The sequence below is a fragment of the Leucoraja erinacea genome, chromosome 6 (assembly GCF_028641065.1).
Source record: "Leucoraja erinacea ecotype New England chromosome 6, Leri_hhj_1, whole genome shotgun sequence".
NCBI classification, from domain to species: Eukaryota; Metazoa; Chordata; class Chondrichthyes; order Rajiformes; family Rajidae; genus Leucoraja; species Leucoraja erinaceus.
In genome coordinates, this window is record NC_073382.1 from 29,296,350 (window position 1) to 29,315,113 (window position 18,764).

Below are 18,764 nucleotides of genomic sequence, written 5' to 3' on the forward strand. Positions count from 1 at the left end.
CTCATATACCTCACAGTTACTGCAGTGTGTAGAATCTAGAAGATGCATTTTTGTTACTTGTCTCAGCGCTTCCCAAATCCAAGATCTCTTCCACCAAGAAGGACACTTCAGCTGCATGTGAACTCCATCCCTGCAGGTTATCTGCCAAGTTACATACTGTCCTAACTTGGAAATTACTACTGTTCATTGGAGAAACAAAATAACGCAAATCCTGGAATCTTGAACAAATATCAATGTGCTCAGCAGATCAGGTGGCATCTGTGGATGGAACCGGTTGGATGACATTTAGAGCTGGGATCTTTCTTCAAACTGCTCACAGTTCGTTGATTATCGAGAGGTCTTAATTATGAAACTCCACAACAGAACCATAGTAGTGCTGATGGTGATGTATCTTACTGTTATTTTCAACAGAAAGACTGCATTAACATAACCTTCTTAAAGCCAGTTAGGGTTGTCCAATAAATACTGGTACGGGTGCACAACCTTTTATCCGAAGATCCAAATAACGAAAACCTCCGAATAGTGGACATTTTTTTCGGTCCTTGAAGAAAGGTCCTTGAAAACGTTCACCGAGGGCGGCCCGCAGAGTAGACAGCGGAACCTCCGGTCGGTCCTCGAAGAAAGGGGAACTAAATCCCCATTCATAAAAGAGAAGGTGAGAGTATATTGCGCGGGAGGGTTAATAATTGACAATATGCTGCTACCTGCCTGCTGAGTTAAAAAGTTCCCACGGTAGACACGAAACACAGTGTAGGCAGCAGCAGATTGTCGCTCCCTTCAGTTTCACCCCACCTACACCCCTCTGCTTCCCGGCCATGTGTGTCACCCCTTCCCTCCTCTCTCCAGCACTGGCTCATTGCACCGGCGCGGGGGCTTTGTACTGTTTTCACGTCGGCGATGGCAGCAGGTCAGTACAGTCGCCGGAGACGTCAGGACCAATTGGACGTCGACCACCAGGCCCACCTCAAGCACGGAGAACCCAGAGACCCACAGCCAACAGCAGCCCAGCCCAGCCCCGCTCCAACTACAGAGGAACCTGGGTTGCGGATGGCGGGGCGCAGCTCGGGGCGTCGTAGGGGCCCATCGGTGAGCGGGTTCCTGTTGGGCCTGACGTCTCTGGCCACCTGCTATCCTCCGGGAACTGTACCGCCCTTGCAGGAGAGTGGGGTTGTTTGCAGTTGCAGAGGGAGGGGGCAAGGGCGGTACAGTTCCCAGTCTCAGCTCCAGTCCAGGGGGGTGGCCGGAGACGTCAGGACCAACGGGACAGTGAACCCCAGGCCCACTGAAAGCACGGAGATCCCAGAGACCCACAGCCAGCAGCAACTCCAGCCCAGCCGCGCTCCAACTCCAGAGGAACACGTAGGGGCAGAAGCGGATGGTGTGCAAGGTGTTCTTGGGGTGGCGCAGCTCGGGCTGTGGGCAAACTGCCACTTGTCGCCGCAGCGGCCCATCGGGGAGAGGATTCCTCTGGAGTTGGAGGGGGAGGGGGGTATTGTGCTGTTTGATCGCCCTCTGCTATCCCAGGGACAGGGAGACATAGCGGCTTTTTAAGACTGGTGGGCAATCACTTCCAAAGTTCTGCCCACACAGTCAGTACACCTCTCCTACACTGCATTTCATACAAACATTTATTCTGCAAAAAAAAACCTACATTGAAGACTCAAACTCACGACCGAGCAACTGCCGGGATCAAGGCGCAAACTCGCGACCTTGCAGATATGAGCCGAGCACTCTACCACTGAGCCAGCCATTAAAGTCTACGCTAAAAAATTTCCATTCCGAAGACCGACAAATTCTGAATTACGAAAAGTGTCTGGTCCCAAGGCTTTCGGATATAAGGTTGTGCACCTGTACTGGTATCAATATAATTATTGGCATTGATATTGGGTTATTATTGTCATGTGTATTGTGATACCGTGAAACACTTTCTTTTGCGACCTGTCCAAGCAGGTCATATCATACATGAGTGCAACAGGAAGGCAAAAGAGAAAATAAACAAAGTGCAGAATATAATATTACAGCTACACAGTACAGCTAGCAACCCAATAATGTAGACTGGGAGTTTGGGAATATATCCTTAGCATACGAGAGGTCCATTCAAAAGTGTGATAATGGTGTGGATGAAGTTCTTGAATCGTGAAGGTATGTGCTATGAACATTTGTATGTTGTGCCCAACAGTAGAGGGGAGAAGAGGGAATGACCAGAGTGTTATGTTGGGTGCTTTCCAAGTGAGAGTTGATGTATTCAAGAGAGAGTTAGATATAGCTCTTAGGGCTAACGGTTATGGGAAGAAAGCAGGAATAGGGTTCTGATATTGGATGATCAGCCATGATCATATTGAATGGTGGTGCTGGCTCAAAGAGCCAAATGGCCTACTCCTGGACCTATTTTCTATGTTTCTATGTTTCTACGTTTCCCTTGGCAGCATGAAGTGTAGATGGGGTTATAGACGTAGACATAGAAATTAGGTGCAGGAGTAGGCCATTCGGCCCTTCGAGCCTGCACCGCCATTCAATATGATCATGGCTGATCATCCAACTCAGTATCCCGTACCTGCCTTCTCTCCATATCCCTCTGACCCTCTTAGGGTTGATGGAGAGGAGGCTGGTTTACATGATGGACAGGACTGTAACGGTGATCCCGAATCGGCTTGTATTGAAGCCGGTTTGAAATAGTGTTTAAAATACAGGATAAGGTGTTAAATATAAACAATGTACACGGATTAATGGTGTTTAAAATACATGATAAATGGTATTATAGGGAACAACGACATGCCACGAGGAGCACACATTAAAGCCTTAATTTCCTTCCCAATGTATGATGACTGTAACATATATAATTCTATTCTTATGATCCCGACAATGTATTATATTATATGACATGTTTTGGTACATGAGCAAGTTATTATAAAGTCTTCTTTTATAGATCTAGACTTACCACAATAATAAAGGTAAACAAAAATGCTGGAGAATTTCTCCAGCATTTTTGTCTACCTTCAATTTGCCAGCATCTGTAGTTCGTTGTTAAACAATAATAAATATATCAATTTTTACACTGCTGTACTTTTTTGGTTTTGTTCTTGTTGTAAGGCATGCATGGTATTGTAAGCTCTTCTACATTTAAGATAAATTGACCTATTAGAGGAAAAATGCATCTTCAATATACATGTCTCTCCCCATCCCTGAAAACAATTACATTTAAGTGACATATCATCCATTCTGCAGTTATGTAGTTATAATCAGATTTGTTCTTATAAGTTAATTCTATATGATATTTTACTGTAATTTCAGATGTTGACAGTGGGTCCAGAATACTCATTGACAAGATCTCCAACACCGAACTACGGAGTACTTGTCAAAGAACTGCCATCTTTATTCTGAACACCCTGTATATCTCACACATAAAACAATAAATTATGTAAATCTTACCATAAATGACAGAAATAAAAAGTGTTATCCTTTTTTTATGAATTTTGATGTAGAATTATTTAAAATTGAGTGGATTGATGCAATATACTGCTAACCCACAAATATTTAATTATGAGATATTCACATTTAAAAACTCACTCAGTAGCTCGGGTGGCTGTGAGCGACCGCTGCGGGACCGGACAGCGGAACCGCAGCTAGACCCGGGGCTCGCAGGCGACTTGGGAACTGCAGCTAGTCCCGGAGGGTCCTGGCCCCTATTCAAAAAAGGCTATGGACCACTGTACTAAACCAAACCCTCGATCCTGTCCCACCATCTTTTTTCTCAAAATATAGAAACGCAGGCTTGATTTAAAGGGAGAGATTGGATAGGTTTGGATTTTTGTCCTTTGGAGCTTAGGAATTTATGATGTGACTTTATTGAGGTGTACAAGATAATGTGGGACAAAGATCAAGTGAATTCTCACAGTCTTGTTCCCTCCACTTTGGTGGAGTGAACTGACTGGTTGGAAATTCTGAATCTATCAGCAAAAGCCAGTGTTTTAAATGCATGAATGTCAGGGAGATACGGAGATTTCTTAGGTATGTTGGTGGTTCTAAATAGATCTCCTTGCAAGATATAGCATGATCTGGCCTTTGATTTGTCATAATTCTGTAAAAGATTTAAGCAATTAAGACTCACCCCATATGTTAATATTCTAGCAGATAACAAAAATAAAGATCAATTTTCTTTTGGTTTCTTCAGTGTATTAATAAAAAACTTCCATGATAACACAAGGATAATCATCTAAAGCTTTGCTGCAACACTACTCGAAGAGCCTGAATTAATGTAGCAGATCAGTAATATTAGTAATAAACTTTGTAAAATACTCGTGGCAAGATCATGAAGTAGCAATGACCCATTTTGTAAATTCTCAGAGTACGAATAGTTACAGTACATTTCAATGACAGCTTCTTACTATTTCAATAAAACATTATGGCACAGAGAGTACTGAAATTAATTGCCTAATAAAATTTTACTGAAGCAGTTTGAGGTATTCTAATGCTTCCATATATATATACATACGTACGCAGCTGGAACATATTCAACAGTTACAATGACATAGTGGAAATAACTATTATAATGATGATACTATATATGTCCATTTAAAAATGCTATAAATTTGTTTAATATATGAGGCGGTGCAGCTTTATTGTGTATATCTTCAGATATTTTCCTATATTTGACAATCAGAGCCACATATGTGATTGAATGTAATATGAAGGGCATTTATTCAAGACTATTCTCAGATCAAATATAATAAGTGGAAACTTAAATTATTCACATCTATCAAATTCAACCTTCAACGTCAGAAGAAGTCAGAAAAGATGAAAAAATAATGATTCAGGACATATTCCTCCAAGAGATATACTGAACCAAACCACATTATTAAGAAAAAGAACATTGTGGAATGAATTTGGTCAAATACTTAGAGCGATTGAAACAGATATATCAAACCTACTGGTTATTGCTAAATTGTACTCCATTTCATTTACTAGCTTTTGTCTGAAACATCAAGGAAGCAAAAAAATTATTGTTTTAAAGACTTTATTGGTCAACATAGTTTTCAGGAAAAACAATCCACATACCTGCAGAAGATTGTGAGGACGAAATGTGTCCCTGGCTATGCTGTTAATCTGACTGCTCTAATTTTAGCCTTATATCCTTTGGTTCTTGAATCTGCTGCCAGTAAACATAGTTTAAGGCACAGAACATAAACAGAAGGTTGACATCTGACAAAAGCTCCAGGCAATTGAAGCACAATTTTTCCCTTACTTTTGTATTTGGCTCATTTAGCCCTTGAGATAAAAGCCAGCAATTGTGTTTTTGATGAGTCAATACAGTTGAAATATTTTTGTTCCTTTTAGTTATAGCTTAAAGTATAGATGATAGTATGGTGGTTAATTTACAGGATATCTGTCAAGAGACCTGCATGATAGATCTGGGCACATGAATTTGAATCTCTGCACTGCAGATTTGTAGGTCCAAGGCAACCTGCCAACCATTGTCTTCTTTGCAGAAGTGCATAAGCAAGTCATTCAGTATCAGGGAAGCTGTCAGAATTGTGTCATTTTCTCCAACACAATCAATAATCAACTAAGAAAAGCAGCAGAGTAAAACCTGAAATGTAGACATGCTCTGGGAACCTTCAACTCTGTTATGTTTGTCTCCTCCTGTGCTGTTTCAGGGCTTATCAATGCTATTAGTCATTGCAGTTCGACCCAGCTAATTCTGTTACAGTACCTGTTTTTGCAGATGTTTATGTTATTTTAGTTTAATAATAATAATAATACATTTTATTTGTGGGCGCCTTTCAAAAGTCTCAAGGACACCTTTCAGAATTTATCAAGAGTAAAAAACATATAATCGGAGTAAAATAAATAATAAAGACATCACCAATACACAAATTAATGACAGAATTCGATCCAAAGACAAATAAAATCAAAAACACAATGTGAAGAGAGAGCAACGGCAGCTAAACCGTGCCAGCATACACTCTCCCTTCCGACAGCCATCTTGGACACAAACTAAAATAATCACTTACACACAAAAAATCATCCCCCCACAATGGTTACCACTGTGGGGGAAGGCACAATGTCCTTTAGTTTAGTTTAGTTTAGTTTAGTACAGTGCGGAAACAGGCCCTTTGGCCAACCGATTCTGCTCCATCCAGTTATCCCTGCACAATAACACTACCCCACACATGATTTTTATATTTATAACAAGCCAATTAACCTACAAACCTTTGGAGTGTGGGAGGAAGAAGTTCTCAGAGAAAACCCACGCAGGTCACAGGGAGAATGTATAAACTACGTACAGACAAGCACCCATAGCCAGGATCAAACCTATGTCTATGTCAATGTCCATGTCCATGTCCATGTCCATGTCCATGTCCATGTCCATGTCCATGTCCATGTCCATGTCCATGTCATGTCTATGTCTATGTCTATGTCTAATGGTTTCTGCAATTTAGACAGCTTCAGTTTTCATTAAATCTGAGGTTAATGTGAGATTCTCAGATAAATTGCTTGTGGACACCTTCAAATTCTTAGACACTTGGGAAGCACATCATAGGTTTTCTAAATTTAAATTACTTATACTCTGTCCTTATGTCCTGCTTATCCAGTACAGATGGCCTCTCCATTCTGACTGAAATGAATGCTCTCATGCCATCAAGTTTTATGGGTTTTTTCTGTAAAATGATCCTGCTCTCTAAACCATCATATTAGCTGAAACACTTGAAACCAGACTTTAATGTGATGTCCCTCTTATGTGATTCAGTTGTATCAGTTTTCTTATCCATTTATTAACAGTCAATTGCCTTTGATAAGCAATCTAATTAGTGTAGTTGGCATTAGACAGTACTTACTAAATGCATGTGGTGAGTCTATAAATGATTTGAGAGATAAGACATTGATACAATAGAATTGTCTTAGATCGATCCCGACTACAGGTGCTATCTGCACTGAGTTTGTACGATTGCCCCGTGACCAGGTAGGTTTTCTCCGAGAACTTTGGTTTCCTCCCACACTCCAAAGACGTAGAGGTTTGTAAGTTAATTGGCTTGGTAAATAGAAAAACTGGCCCTAGTGTGTGTAGGACAGTGTTAACATACACCTCCAGAGGTGAGGACTGTACTGAGCTGGTCAGTGGGGGGAGGGGGTGGGGGTGGGGGATGGGGGGGAGGGGGGAGGGGGGGAGGGGGGGGGGGGGGATGGGGGGGGAGGGGGGGGGGGGGGGATGGGGGGGGTGGGGGGGGGGGGGGGGAGGGGGGGGGGAGTACAGGAACAACTCCAGGACTGTTTGTAGTCAGTAGACTGGGCAATGTTCAGGGACGGACCTGAATGAATACGCCACAGTCATTACAGACTTCATAGAGAAATGTGTGGAGGACTGCATCCCAACAAAAACCTTCCGAGTGTTTCCTAACCAGAAGCCTTGGATGAACCATGAGATCCGCACACTTCTGAAGACCAGATCCCGGGCATTCAGATCTGGAGATACAGAGGTCTACAAGAAGTCCAGATATGACCTTGCTTAGGTCATCAGAAAGGCCAAAAGGGACTTCTGTTTGGCAGGGCTTGAACGCCATCACCTCCAACAATGCAAAATCAGGATGTAGCTCAATTGTCAGCTAAGCATCACCCCCTGACGAGCTCAGTGTATTTTACGCACACTTTGATAGGGAGAACACTGATGTGCTTTCACGAGCCCCCATTCGCGTTGATGGTATTTCAGTCAGTCAAGGATGCCGACGTCAGAAGATCCTTCAGGGGGGTGAACCCTCGGAAAACTCGTGGAAATGATGGTATACCTGGTCATGTTCTCAAAACCTGTGCGGCTGGAGTTTTTACAGACATTTTCAACCTCTCACTTCTGAGGGCTGAGGTTCCCACCTGCTTTAAAAGGGCATTAATAATATCGGTGCCCAAGAAGAGCAAGGTGACGTGCCTCAATGACTATCGACCAGTGGCACTAATGTCTGTGGTGATGAAGTTCTTTGAGAGGTTGATTATGGCGCATATCAAATCCTACCTCGACAAAAACCTCAACACACTGTAGTTTGCTTACCGCCACAACAGATTAACGGTGGATGCGATTTCACTGGCTCTCCACTCCGCTCTGGACCACTTGGACAACAAAAACTCATATGTCAGTCTGTTATTCATTGACTACAGCTCGGCGTTTAATATAATCATCACCTCCAAGCTGATTACCAAGCTCCCAGATCTGGGTCTCTGCGCATCCCTTTGCAATTGGATCTTCGACTTCCTCATCATCTCACCACAGTTTGTCCATATTGGTGGAAATGTGTAATCCTCAATAACAATCAGCACGGGAGCACATCAAGGCTGCGTGCTCAGCCCCCTGCTTTACTCACTCTATATTCATGACTGCATAGCCGGACATAGTGCAAACTCCATCATCAGGTTTGCCGACAACATCACTGTTGTGGGACGTATCACTGATGAGGCCTAGTCAGAGTTGAGAAAAGAGATTGACCGATTGACCAAATGTTGCCAGCACAATAACCTGGCTCTCAACACCAGCTAAACCAAGGAATTGATTGTGGACTTTGGAAGGGGTAGGATAGGGGCTCACAATCCCATTTATATCAACGGAATAATGGTGGAAAGGTGTAAGAACTTCAAATTCATGGGTGTGCATATTTCCGAAGATCTTTCTGGTCACAGTACACTGATACAATTATAAAGAAAGCACATCAGCTCCTCTACTTCCTGAGAAGGTTACGGAGAGTCGGTATGTCAAAGAGGACTCTCTCAAACTACAGGTGCACAGTAGAGAGCATGCTGACTGGTTGCATCGTGGCTTGGTTCGGAAACTTGAGCGTCCAGCAGCCGAAAAGAATGCAGAAAGTTGTGACCACTGCCCAGTCTATCATCGGCTCCGACCTCCCCACCATCGAAGGGATCTATCACAGTCACTGCAACAAAAAGGCTGCCAGCTTCATCAAGGACCCACACCATATCTGGCCACAAACTCATCTCTCCGCTGCCATCAGGTAGAAGGTACCGGAGCCTGAAATCTGGTACATCCAGGTTCAAGAACAGCTTCTTCCACACAGTCATCAGGCTATTAAACTCGCCATCAAACAACCTCTGAACTATAACAGCCTATTGCACTTTATCTGTTCATTTATGTGTATATATATGGTCTATGCTATCGAGACACATTGAAATGTTCTGCATTTATGCTTATTATATTCTGTTGTGCTGCAGTAAGCTCGAATTTCATTGTCCTATCTGGGACACATGACATTAAACTTTCTTGACTTGACTTGACTTGACTTGACTTGACTTGACTTGACTTGACTTGGATCGCTGGGCGGCACGGACTCGGTGGGCAGAAGGGCCTGTTTCCGCACTGTATCTCTAAAGTAAACTAAACTAAACTACTAATTGGCTAAAGAAGAATGAAGGAGATGCATGCATTGTTTTGAAAATGCAGTAACCATTGAAGACAATGGTTATTATTCTGCAAGCTCAATACTGTTTCATTGCAATGATAAAATATACAATTGCTAATGATATTTTTCTATAATTAAAAATAAAGTAAACATTTAAATCATTCTTTTCATAGCTATTGGCATGATAGCATAAATTACATAATTATACCTATTTCAATGCATGGAAATGACCAGAGGGCAACTAATAGTAAGATTAAACGAGAACTTACCAGTTTGAAGTTTGATCTTTATTTTATGAGGAGTTACGTTGAGGGACTACGTGAAGAAGGCCCATCCAGGCGCACATGCATCAATCTTCAAAGCAGCGGTGTGAAATCACAGATGATAGATACCATAGGATAATAGTAAGCTACGTGATACCAACTTAACTTACCTTTGATCTTTATTAGGGTGGGAGCGGAGGGCATGTAGTCCCTCAATGTAACTCCTCATAAAATAAAGATCAAACTTCAAACTGGTAAATTCTAGTTTAATCTTACAATTTTACTTCGGAGTCACATGAGTGACTATGTGAAGGCTTTAAAGCTTCTGTGATTTCAGGCCATAGATTCAATTCCGGCGTATCACTGCATTTGATTGACTCTATGAGTGAAAGACAGTCAATATCATGCAACCATAACATTTATGTAATCAATTAATGGTTTATTTATCATAAACATTTTGTGTTCCCTTTTAATCACTGGGAACATTTAATACTGAATCCAAAACAGTACCACCAAATACACCAGGGTTTGCAATCTCTTTGTGGTAATACTTGTAAAACATCCTTTCATTTGCCCATCCTGCGGCCGCAAGGATATGGTCTATTGGAATGTCCAAATCCTTGGCCGCCGATGTTGCCGCCGCCCTGGTGGAATGAGATTTAAATTTGTAAGTATCAATTCCTGCATCCAATAGCACCTGCTTCAGCCATCTGGAAATGGTTTGTGTTGACACTTTTTTGTGTATTTTTTTATGGCTGATAAATAATGCGGATTCTACGCCGCTTAGGTGCTTGGTGGCCTCAATGTAGTATTTCAAATGTGTCACTACACAAAGTCTTGGATCTGTAGGATATGCTGTAAAGACCAATTTACCCCCCTTGACTCCTGGTCTGCTCTGTTTTAGCAAGTCATAGACATAGAATGTAATTTCCTCTGTTGTCATTCCCATTCTGTCTATACGTAATTTGTGTAATGTCTGTACTCTTTGTGCTGAAACTAATGCCATTAACATGACTACTTTCATGGTAATTTTGTCCAAAGACAAATTTGAGATGGGACTCTGATCCCGAAGTAACATGAGTACATCCCTCACATTCCAGATTTCCATATATCTAGGTCTGGGAGGTTTAGCATTGAAGATACCCTTCATGTATCTACAAACCAAGGGGTGTGATCCTGGAACCTGTTGTTCAGATGCTCTCCATAAATATGCAGAGAGGGCACTCCTTGCAGTGTTGATAGCACTATTACTTAAATTTACATCAAAATGTAATATTGACAAAAATTCTACAACATCTGAAGTGTCTGCAGTGTGGTATGAAATGTTTTGTCTTGCACAAAACTCCTCCCATTTCTTAATGTAAGAAATGTACTGCTTCTGGGTACTATCCCTCCAGGATCCTGCAATCACATCCATAGTGCGATTTGATAGTCTTCTTCCGACATATGGCCTTTATAGAATCTGCTAATCAACAAATCAACAGGCGGCGCGGCTCTCCCAGTAGGCGGCGCGGCTCTGGCCAGCAGCGGCCTCTGCAGCCTGTCCGTGTTTTTTATTATTTTTTGTCTGTGTTTTTATGTAGTTTTTGTTATTTTATGTTGGGGTGTGTGTGTGGGGGGGGGGGGGGTGGGGTGGGGGGGGGGGGGGAAACTTTTAGAATCTCTCCCTGCACTGGAGACCCGAACTTTTGTCGTCGGGTCTCAGGTGTCGTTGAGGCCGCAACGAGGAGCGGCCTCCAACAGGAAGAAGCCGGGGACTCAGGTGCCGACTCACCGTTGCCGTCGCGGAGCTGGCCGGGTCCGGAGCGGGTGGAGCGGTGGAGGAGCGCTGCTGCTGCTGATGCTGCTGCTGCTGCTGCTGCTGCTGCTGCTGCTGCTGCTGCTGCTGCTGCTGCTACCGGAGAGTCGGAGGCTCCAACGACGGGTCTGCGGACGACGGCGCCGGGAGCCCGCGGCTCCCTGGAGGGAGACCGCTTTTCGGGGCTCCTGCAACGGCGACTTCTCCCGCCCGAGTTGCGGGGTCGAAGAGCTCCTGGAGCGGGGCCTAACACCACTGCCCCGCGCGGCTGGAATGGCCGCGGACTCTGCGAGCGCACACCGGGGGCTCCAACACCAAGACCCGGTGTGCGACCTCGCACCACCCGGCGTGGCTTTAATGGCCGCGGGACAATCGCCATCGCCAGCCCGGGGGCTATGACTTTGACTCTGACATCGGGGGGGGGGGGAGAGTGCAGTGGAGAGATAAGTTTATTTGGCCTTCCATCACAGCTATGTGATGGATGTTTATGTTAAATGTAATTATGTTGTGTCTGGGGTCTATTTGTGTGTAATGTATGGCTGCAGAAACGGCATTTCGTTTGGACCTCCAGGGGTCCAAATGACAATTAAATTGACTCTTGACTCTTGACTCTTGAAATCAATACGATCATGTAAAGGATGAAAATCATCAGTCACAGGGTGCACAAGTAGGTTTTCTTGCCTTGAGATATGCATTAGAGGTTCTGTCACCATTTTTAACACTAGTGGATACCATGGTTGTGTGGGTCAATCTGGGACAACCAATAATCCTGAAGCATTATCTTGTTTGATCTTTTGTAGACATCTACTGATAAGACAAAAGGGAGGAAATGCATATAAAAACATTCCACCCCAATTTAGCGAGAATGCATCTACCCCTGTTGCACCTGGATCTGGTTCAAATGAAATATATGGAGGTAACTGATGGTTCAGTCTGGATGTAAACAAGTCAATTTCTGGCTTTCCGAATTTTTGAACAATGTTATGAAAAATGTCACGATTTAACATCCATTCTGTATTGTTATTACATTTTTGTGACTTACTGTCTGCAATTGTATTGCATTTACCTGGGAGGTAAATTGCAGAAATCCAAATGTTTCTAATAATGCACCAGTGCCAGATCATGTTTGCCAATCTGTCACATGCTTCTGACTTGATTCCACCCATATGATTGACATATGCTACTGCCATAGTGTTGTCAATCTGAACCTGCACATGCAAATTTTGCACCTTAGTACAAAGAGCTTTAAGCCCATGAAAGGTACTTAATAATTCAAGATAGTTAATGCCATATGCCTCGAGCAAAAGTTCTTCCTCCGCATTCCATCTACCTCCACAGCTCGAGATGGTATCAGCAGCTCCCCAACCTAGAGCACTTGCATCGGTTTGTAGAATGATAGCTGGTGATTCAACCAGTTTTTCTGTAAGAATAATGAACATCTTAATCCACCATTGTATATCATCAGTTGCTGTTTTTGGTAGTTACATGGGTCTATCAAAATGCCCGGAATGTCTTTTTAATGCTTGGACCTTTGCTCACTACAGTTGTTGGTAATGCAGTGGACCAAACTGAACAGCTGGGAAAGAAGCAATTAGTTTGCCAAGTAGGCTTGCCACTTGCCTAATTGATGGTTGTTGATCTGAAATTAGTTTGTTACAACCTTCAATTAGCTGCAGCTTTTTGTCCTTGGATAAAGTCACTACATGTGCTCTGAATTAATAGTGAACCACAAGTAATCAATTGTTTTATTAGGTGATAGTCTAGATGTATCTGGATGGATAAGATAGCCCAGATTTTGAAATGTTAGTTTGACTTCTAAAACTGATGCTTTTGTTGTGGCTTTAGTGTCTCCCACAATTAAAATGTCATCCAAATAAGCCATTACCAAATGGCCCTGGGCTCTAAACAATGCTAAAATTGTTTTTTAGCAATTTTGTAAACAATCTAGGGGCTGAGGTTATCCATTAGGCAATGCTTTGAATTGCCACTATTGATTCATCCAGATAAATTTCAAATATCTACGATCATTCACATGCATGGCCACAGAGTAATATGCATCTTGGAGATTTATGCTTGCCATATAGCATTCTGTTGAAATTAGATGCAAAGCATTAGTAAATGTCTCAATTTTGAAATGTTTATACTGTACAAAAGGGTTGAGACTTGTTAAATCTAGAATGATTCTACAGCCACCATCCTTTTTTGGTCTAGAAAAAATACTAGATTTAAATTGGTGGTTTTGATAGACTGTTTTCTCAATCACCCCTTTTTTGCCCAATATGTCAAGTTCTACTTGAATTATTCTATTCTCTTCTTTAGGGAAAGAATGTATTCATCTCGGAATATGTTGATAAAATTCATGTTTTCATGTTGGTAGAATTCAATTCTAAACCCCATTATACTGCACAGTATAAAAGCATCAGATGTTATTTTACGCCATTCTTTTAGGAAGAATTGTAACCTTCCCCCAGTTTGTGAATATGAAACATCTGATATGTTTATTTCAGAACCAGAAGCATCTACCTCAGGGTTTGCTAGTGTCACCTTTTCTACCTTGCCCCTTGTGGGAATGCCATGTCCTCCACGCCTTGGGGTCGTGCGCCAATTGCGCATATACGGGTATGGGCGACTTGTTCCTTCACCAGCTCCAGCCACCCTTCGGTATGGATATTGCCTTCGGACTGTTCTGCCAAACATCGGTGGTTTTATCATATCCATGGTTTGTGCTTCTTCATTTAAGACTTTCAGCTTTTTGGCAAGATCTTCTCCAAAGAGTAAGTTCGCAAATGTATATTCGATGGTTTACAGAGCCCTGCAAACTTAGGATGTATGTTTAGTCTTATCACACTTTTACGAATACAGTGTATTTCAAAGTGTGCATTACACATCATCCTCATAACATCCTAGAAATATAGAAACATAGAAATTAGGTGCAGGAGTAGGCCATTCGGCCCTTCGAGCCTGCACCGCCATTCAATATGATCATGGCTGATCATCCAACTCAGTATCCTGTACCTGCCTTCTCTCCATACCCTCTGATCCCCTTAGCCACAAGGGCCACATCTAACTCCCTCTTAAATATAGCCAATGAACTGGCCTCGGCTACCCTCTGTGGCAGAGAGTTCCAGAGATTCACCACTCACTGTGTGAAAAAAGTTCTTCTCATCTCGGTTTTAAAGGATTTCCCCCTTATCCTTAAACTGTGACCCCTTGTCCTGGACTTCCCCAACATCAGGAGCAATCTGCCTGCATCTAGCCTGTCCAACCACTTAAGAATTTTGTAAGTTTCTCTAAGATCCCCTCTCAATCTCCTAAATTCTAAAGAGTATAAACCAAGTCTATCCAGTCTTTCTTCATAAGACAGTCCTGACATCCCAGGAATCAGTCTGGTGAACCTTCTCTGCACTCCCTCTATGGCAATAATGTCCTTCCTCAGATTCGGAGACCAAAACTGTATGCAATACTCCAGGTGTGGTCTCACCAAGACCCTGTACAACTGCAGTAGAACCTCCCTGCTCCTATACTCAAATCCTTTTGCTATGAAAGCAAACATACCATTCGCTTTCTTCACTGCCTGCTGCACCTGCATGCCTACTTTCAATCAGTCTGAAGAAGGGTTTCAGCCCAAAACGTCGCCTGTTTCCTTCGCTCTGCTGCTGCACCCACTGAGTTTCTCCAGCAATTTTGTGTACCTGCCTACTTTCAATGACTGGTGTACCATGACACCCAGGTCTCGCTGCATCTCCCCTTTTCCTAGTCGGCCACCATTTAGATAATAGTCTGCTTTCCTGTTTTTGCCACCAAAATGGATAACCTCACATTTATCCACATTATACTGCATCTGCCAAACATTTGCCCCCCCTCACCCAGCCTATCCAAGTCACCTTGCAGTCTCCTAGCATCCTCCTCATAGCTAACACTGCCCCCCAGCTTAGTGTCATCCGCAAACTTGGAGATATTGCCTTCAATTCCCTCATCCAGATCATTAATATATATTGTAAATAGCTGGGGGCCCAGCACTGAGCCTTGCGGTACCCCACTAGTCACTGCCTGCCATTGTGAAATCCTGTTGTGACGTTGTCACATTTCCTTCTTCCAGGTCTCTGGCAAATGCCGTAATGCTTGACCCCATTAATCTTAGTACCCGCTGTAATCTTATTTCTTGTGCGCGTACTGCGGTGCCCAAATAATCCCATATTTCACTGTTCAATGCTGGGACTGTTAGCAGTGCGCAATTCTGCGGGATTTCGTATTTGTTCACAATCTCATCCATCGTTGGTTCTTCCAAATGATGGGAAAGCAGGTAATTTATACTTTCTGCTATATCCTCTGGCAGAGGTTGTCCCTTGTGTCTGGGACTAAATAATTTTTGGGTCAGACCTGGTACTTTGAGCTGTATTATTGGGCTCTGTTCTTCATATGATTCATTGTCAGAATCTTCTTGATATTCCTCCTCATAATGGGGTTCACCTGGCATTTCTTCTTCAGGTGTTTCATGCGCTGGCTCTCTGATAGGCCTACGCTTAGTTAACACTTTTTTGGGTATCACAGGCTCTCCCATAGAACCATATTCTGGCAGCCCTTTTTTGGATGCTGCTTCATACGCTGGCTCTCCTGTAGACCAACGTCTGTATTGTCTTTCAGACATTTCTGTTGCTGGCTCTGTGCTAGGCCAACATACATATTTATCATCATCAGTCATTTCAGGCGCTGGCTCACTTGTAGGCCAACATTTCCCAGGACCTCTCCTGGGTGTTCCATACGCTGGCTCTCCTGTAGGCCCGCGTATTTATACTCCTTATGGAGTTTGCCTTTGTATATAATTTTCCCCATGAGGAATTACAATTGTGAAACTCGGTTTGACATGACCTCCGGTTCCAACTCATCTGTATCCACTGGCCTGTTTGTTTTCTTTTTGGCCTTACCCCCTGTGGGTGTTTCAAGGGGGCTTTTGTCTCCCGTTTTAGAAGTTGCTGGTTTTTCTACCGCCAACTTTTTCGTCGGGCGCCCGATACTCTCAAATATTCTGTCCTCTTGAGTTCTTACTGCGGAGTGCTTCCCCTTACTTCTCCCACTTTTCTCCATAATAAGACTTGCCTGATTCTCAGCACGCAGTCTCCACGGAAGAAATGCAGCCTGAAAGTGAAAGTAAAAGTACTTACCTTCAGGTTTTCTTTCACTCACCGCTTGGAGGGCTCTGCACCTCCTATCGCGGTCGCAGTCACCATGCGTCTGACGATATGACGCATGTGCGCCTGGACGGGCCTTCTTCACGTAGTCACTCACGTGACTCTGAAGTAAAATCTCTATATCTAAGCTACTAAAACATGTTTCTCCACCAATTGAAAATACTGCTCACCCAGTGTTTCAAGATTGGGCATTCCATGGCAGTTCTTGCACTAGTATGTTGCTTGTTGCGGGCTGAATCTCCTCTTACTCATGTCAATTGTTAGCCAGAGGGTAGTTTATAGACATTATGGGCCAACATGGACTTGTTTGTGCATTCAGCATCCCTACGCTTTGGGCAGGCATCCACAATAATTAATATTATTGCAACAATATTTACAAAGCCAAGCCAAGGCATAGATAACAAAAGGGCTGAAGCCATCCGACAACCAAAATTCATTTTGTGAACTCAAACTTGTTAAAAAGGCGGGGCAAATAATTGGGCTGCACATACCCGAAAACCCAAATTCATCTTGTGAATACAAACTTGTCAAAAATGAAAGGCAAACAATTGGGCTGCCGACACCCGACAACCAAAATTCATCTTGTGAACACAAACTTGTCAAAAATGAGAGGCAAACAATTGGGCTGCAGACACCCGACAAACCAAAATTCATCTTGTGAACACAAACCTGGCAAAAAAGCAGAGGCAAACAATTGGGCTTCAGACACCCGACAACCAAAATTCATCTTGTGAACACAAACCTGTCAAAAATGCGAGGCAAACAATTGGGCTGCAGACACCCGACAAACCAAAATTCATCGTGAACACAAACCTGTTAAAAAAAGGTGAGGCTAACAATTGGGCTTCAGATACCCGACAACCAACATTCATTTTGTGAAAACAAACTTGTTAGAAAAGGCGAGGCAAACAATTGGCTGCAGACACCCGACAACCAAAATTTAAATTTGGGAACAAAAACTTGCTAAAAAAAAGGCGAGGCAAACAATTGGGCTGCAGACACCCGACAACCAAAATTATTTTTGTGAACACAAACTTGTTAAAAAAAAGGTGAGGCAAACAATTGGGCTGCAGACACCCGACAAACAAAATTATTTTTGTGAACACAAACTTGTTAAAAAAAGGCGATGTAAACAATTGGGCTGCAGACACCCAACAAACAAAATTATTTTTGTGAACACAAACTTGTTAAAAAGGGCTGCAGCCACTTTACAGCTGCATCGAGGGGACTCACTGTGGAGTGTACGTGCGTTCAGTGTTATTCGCAGCTCAGAGAGCCATGACACTCTCGCGTCCTGGTCTGGCAGAGACTGAGTGAGGCACGACAGTTCCTGGTTTTATAGTCCCTCTCCCTGCTGCCAGCGGGGGTAGCAGAGAGAATGGGGAATTTTGTAAAAACGTTATTGTCTCTCATTTTCCATCGACGGAAAAAATCCTCCACACTCAACGGCGGATGGGGACTCTGAGCGAGGTGGCCAAAAATGACGGCCGTAGGTGGCGGCATTCTCTCGGAAAGCACAGCACAGTCGGCCAAAAGTGTTCAAGATCAGAGAATTAGTAATATAGATACTTTATGTATATATCTGTTTCTGCCTTTCTTACTATGTACAAACAAATTTCTTAATTTCAACTGTCCCACACCCATCAGCAATGTTCACCAAGTATGGAGTGGCATCAAGAAGTCTTGATCTGTTTGGTGCACCAAGTGAGGGCACCAATTGACCGTGCCAGTTATGATGCAACAAACATAGCAAATAGGGCTTAGTTTTAAAGAGGAAACTGCAGATGCTGGAAAATCGAAGGTATACAGAAATGCTGGAGAAACTCAGCGGGTGCAGCAGCATCTATGGAGCGAAGAAGATAGGCAACGTTCCGGGCCGAAACCCTTCTTCAGACTGATGAGGGGTGGGGCGGGGAGAAGAAAGGAAAAAAGGAGGAGGAGCAGCTCGAGGGCTAGGGAGAGTTGGGAAGGGGAAGAAACAGCAATGGTTAACAAAATTTAACGAGCATTAACAGCTCAATATTAAAATCTAAAGTTCGGCAGTGCCAAACCACCGTCTCTTTTGATTTCTGTAAGTATTTTTTACTTAGTCTGGGATTTTTATTCTGCCATATATATG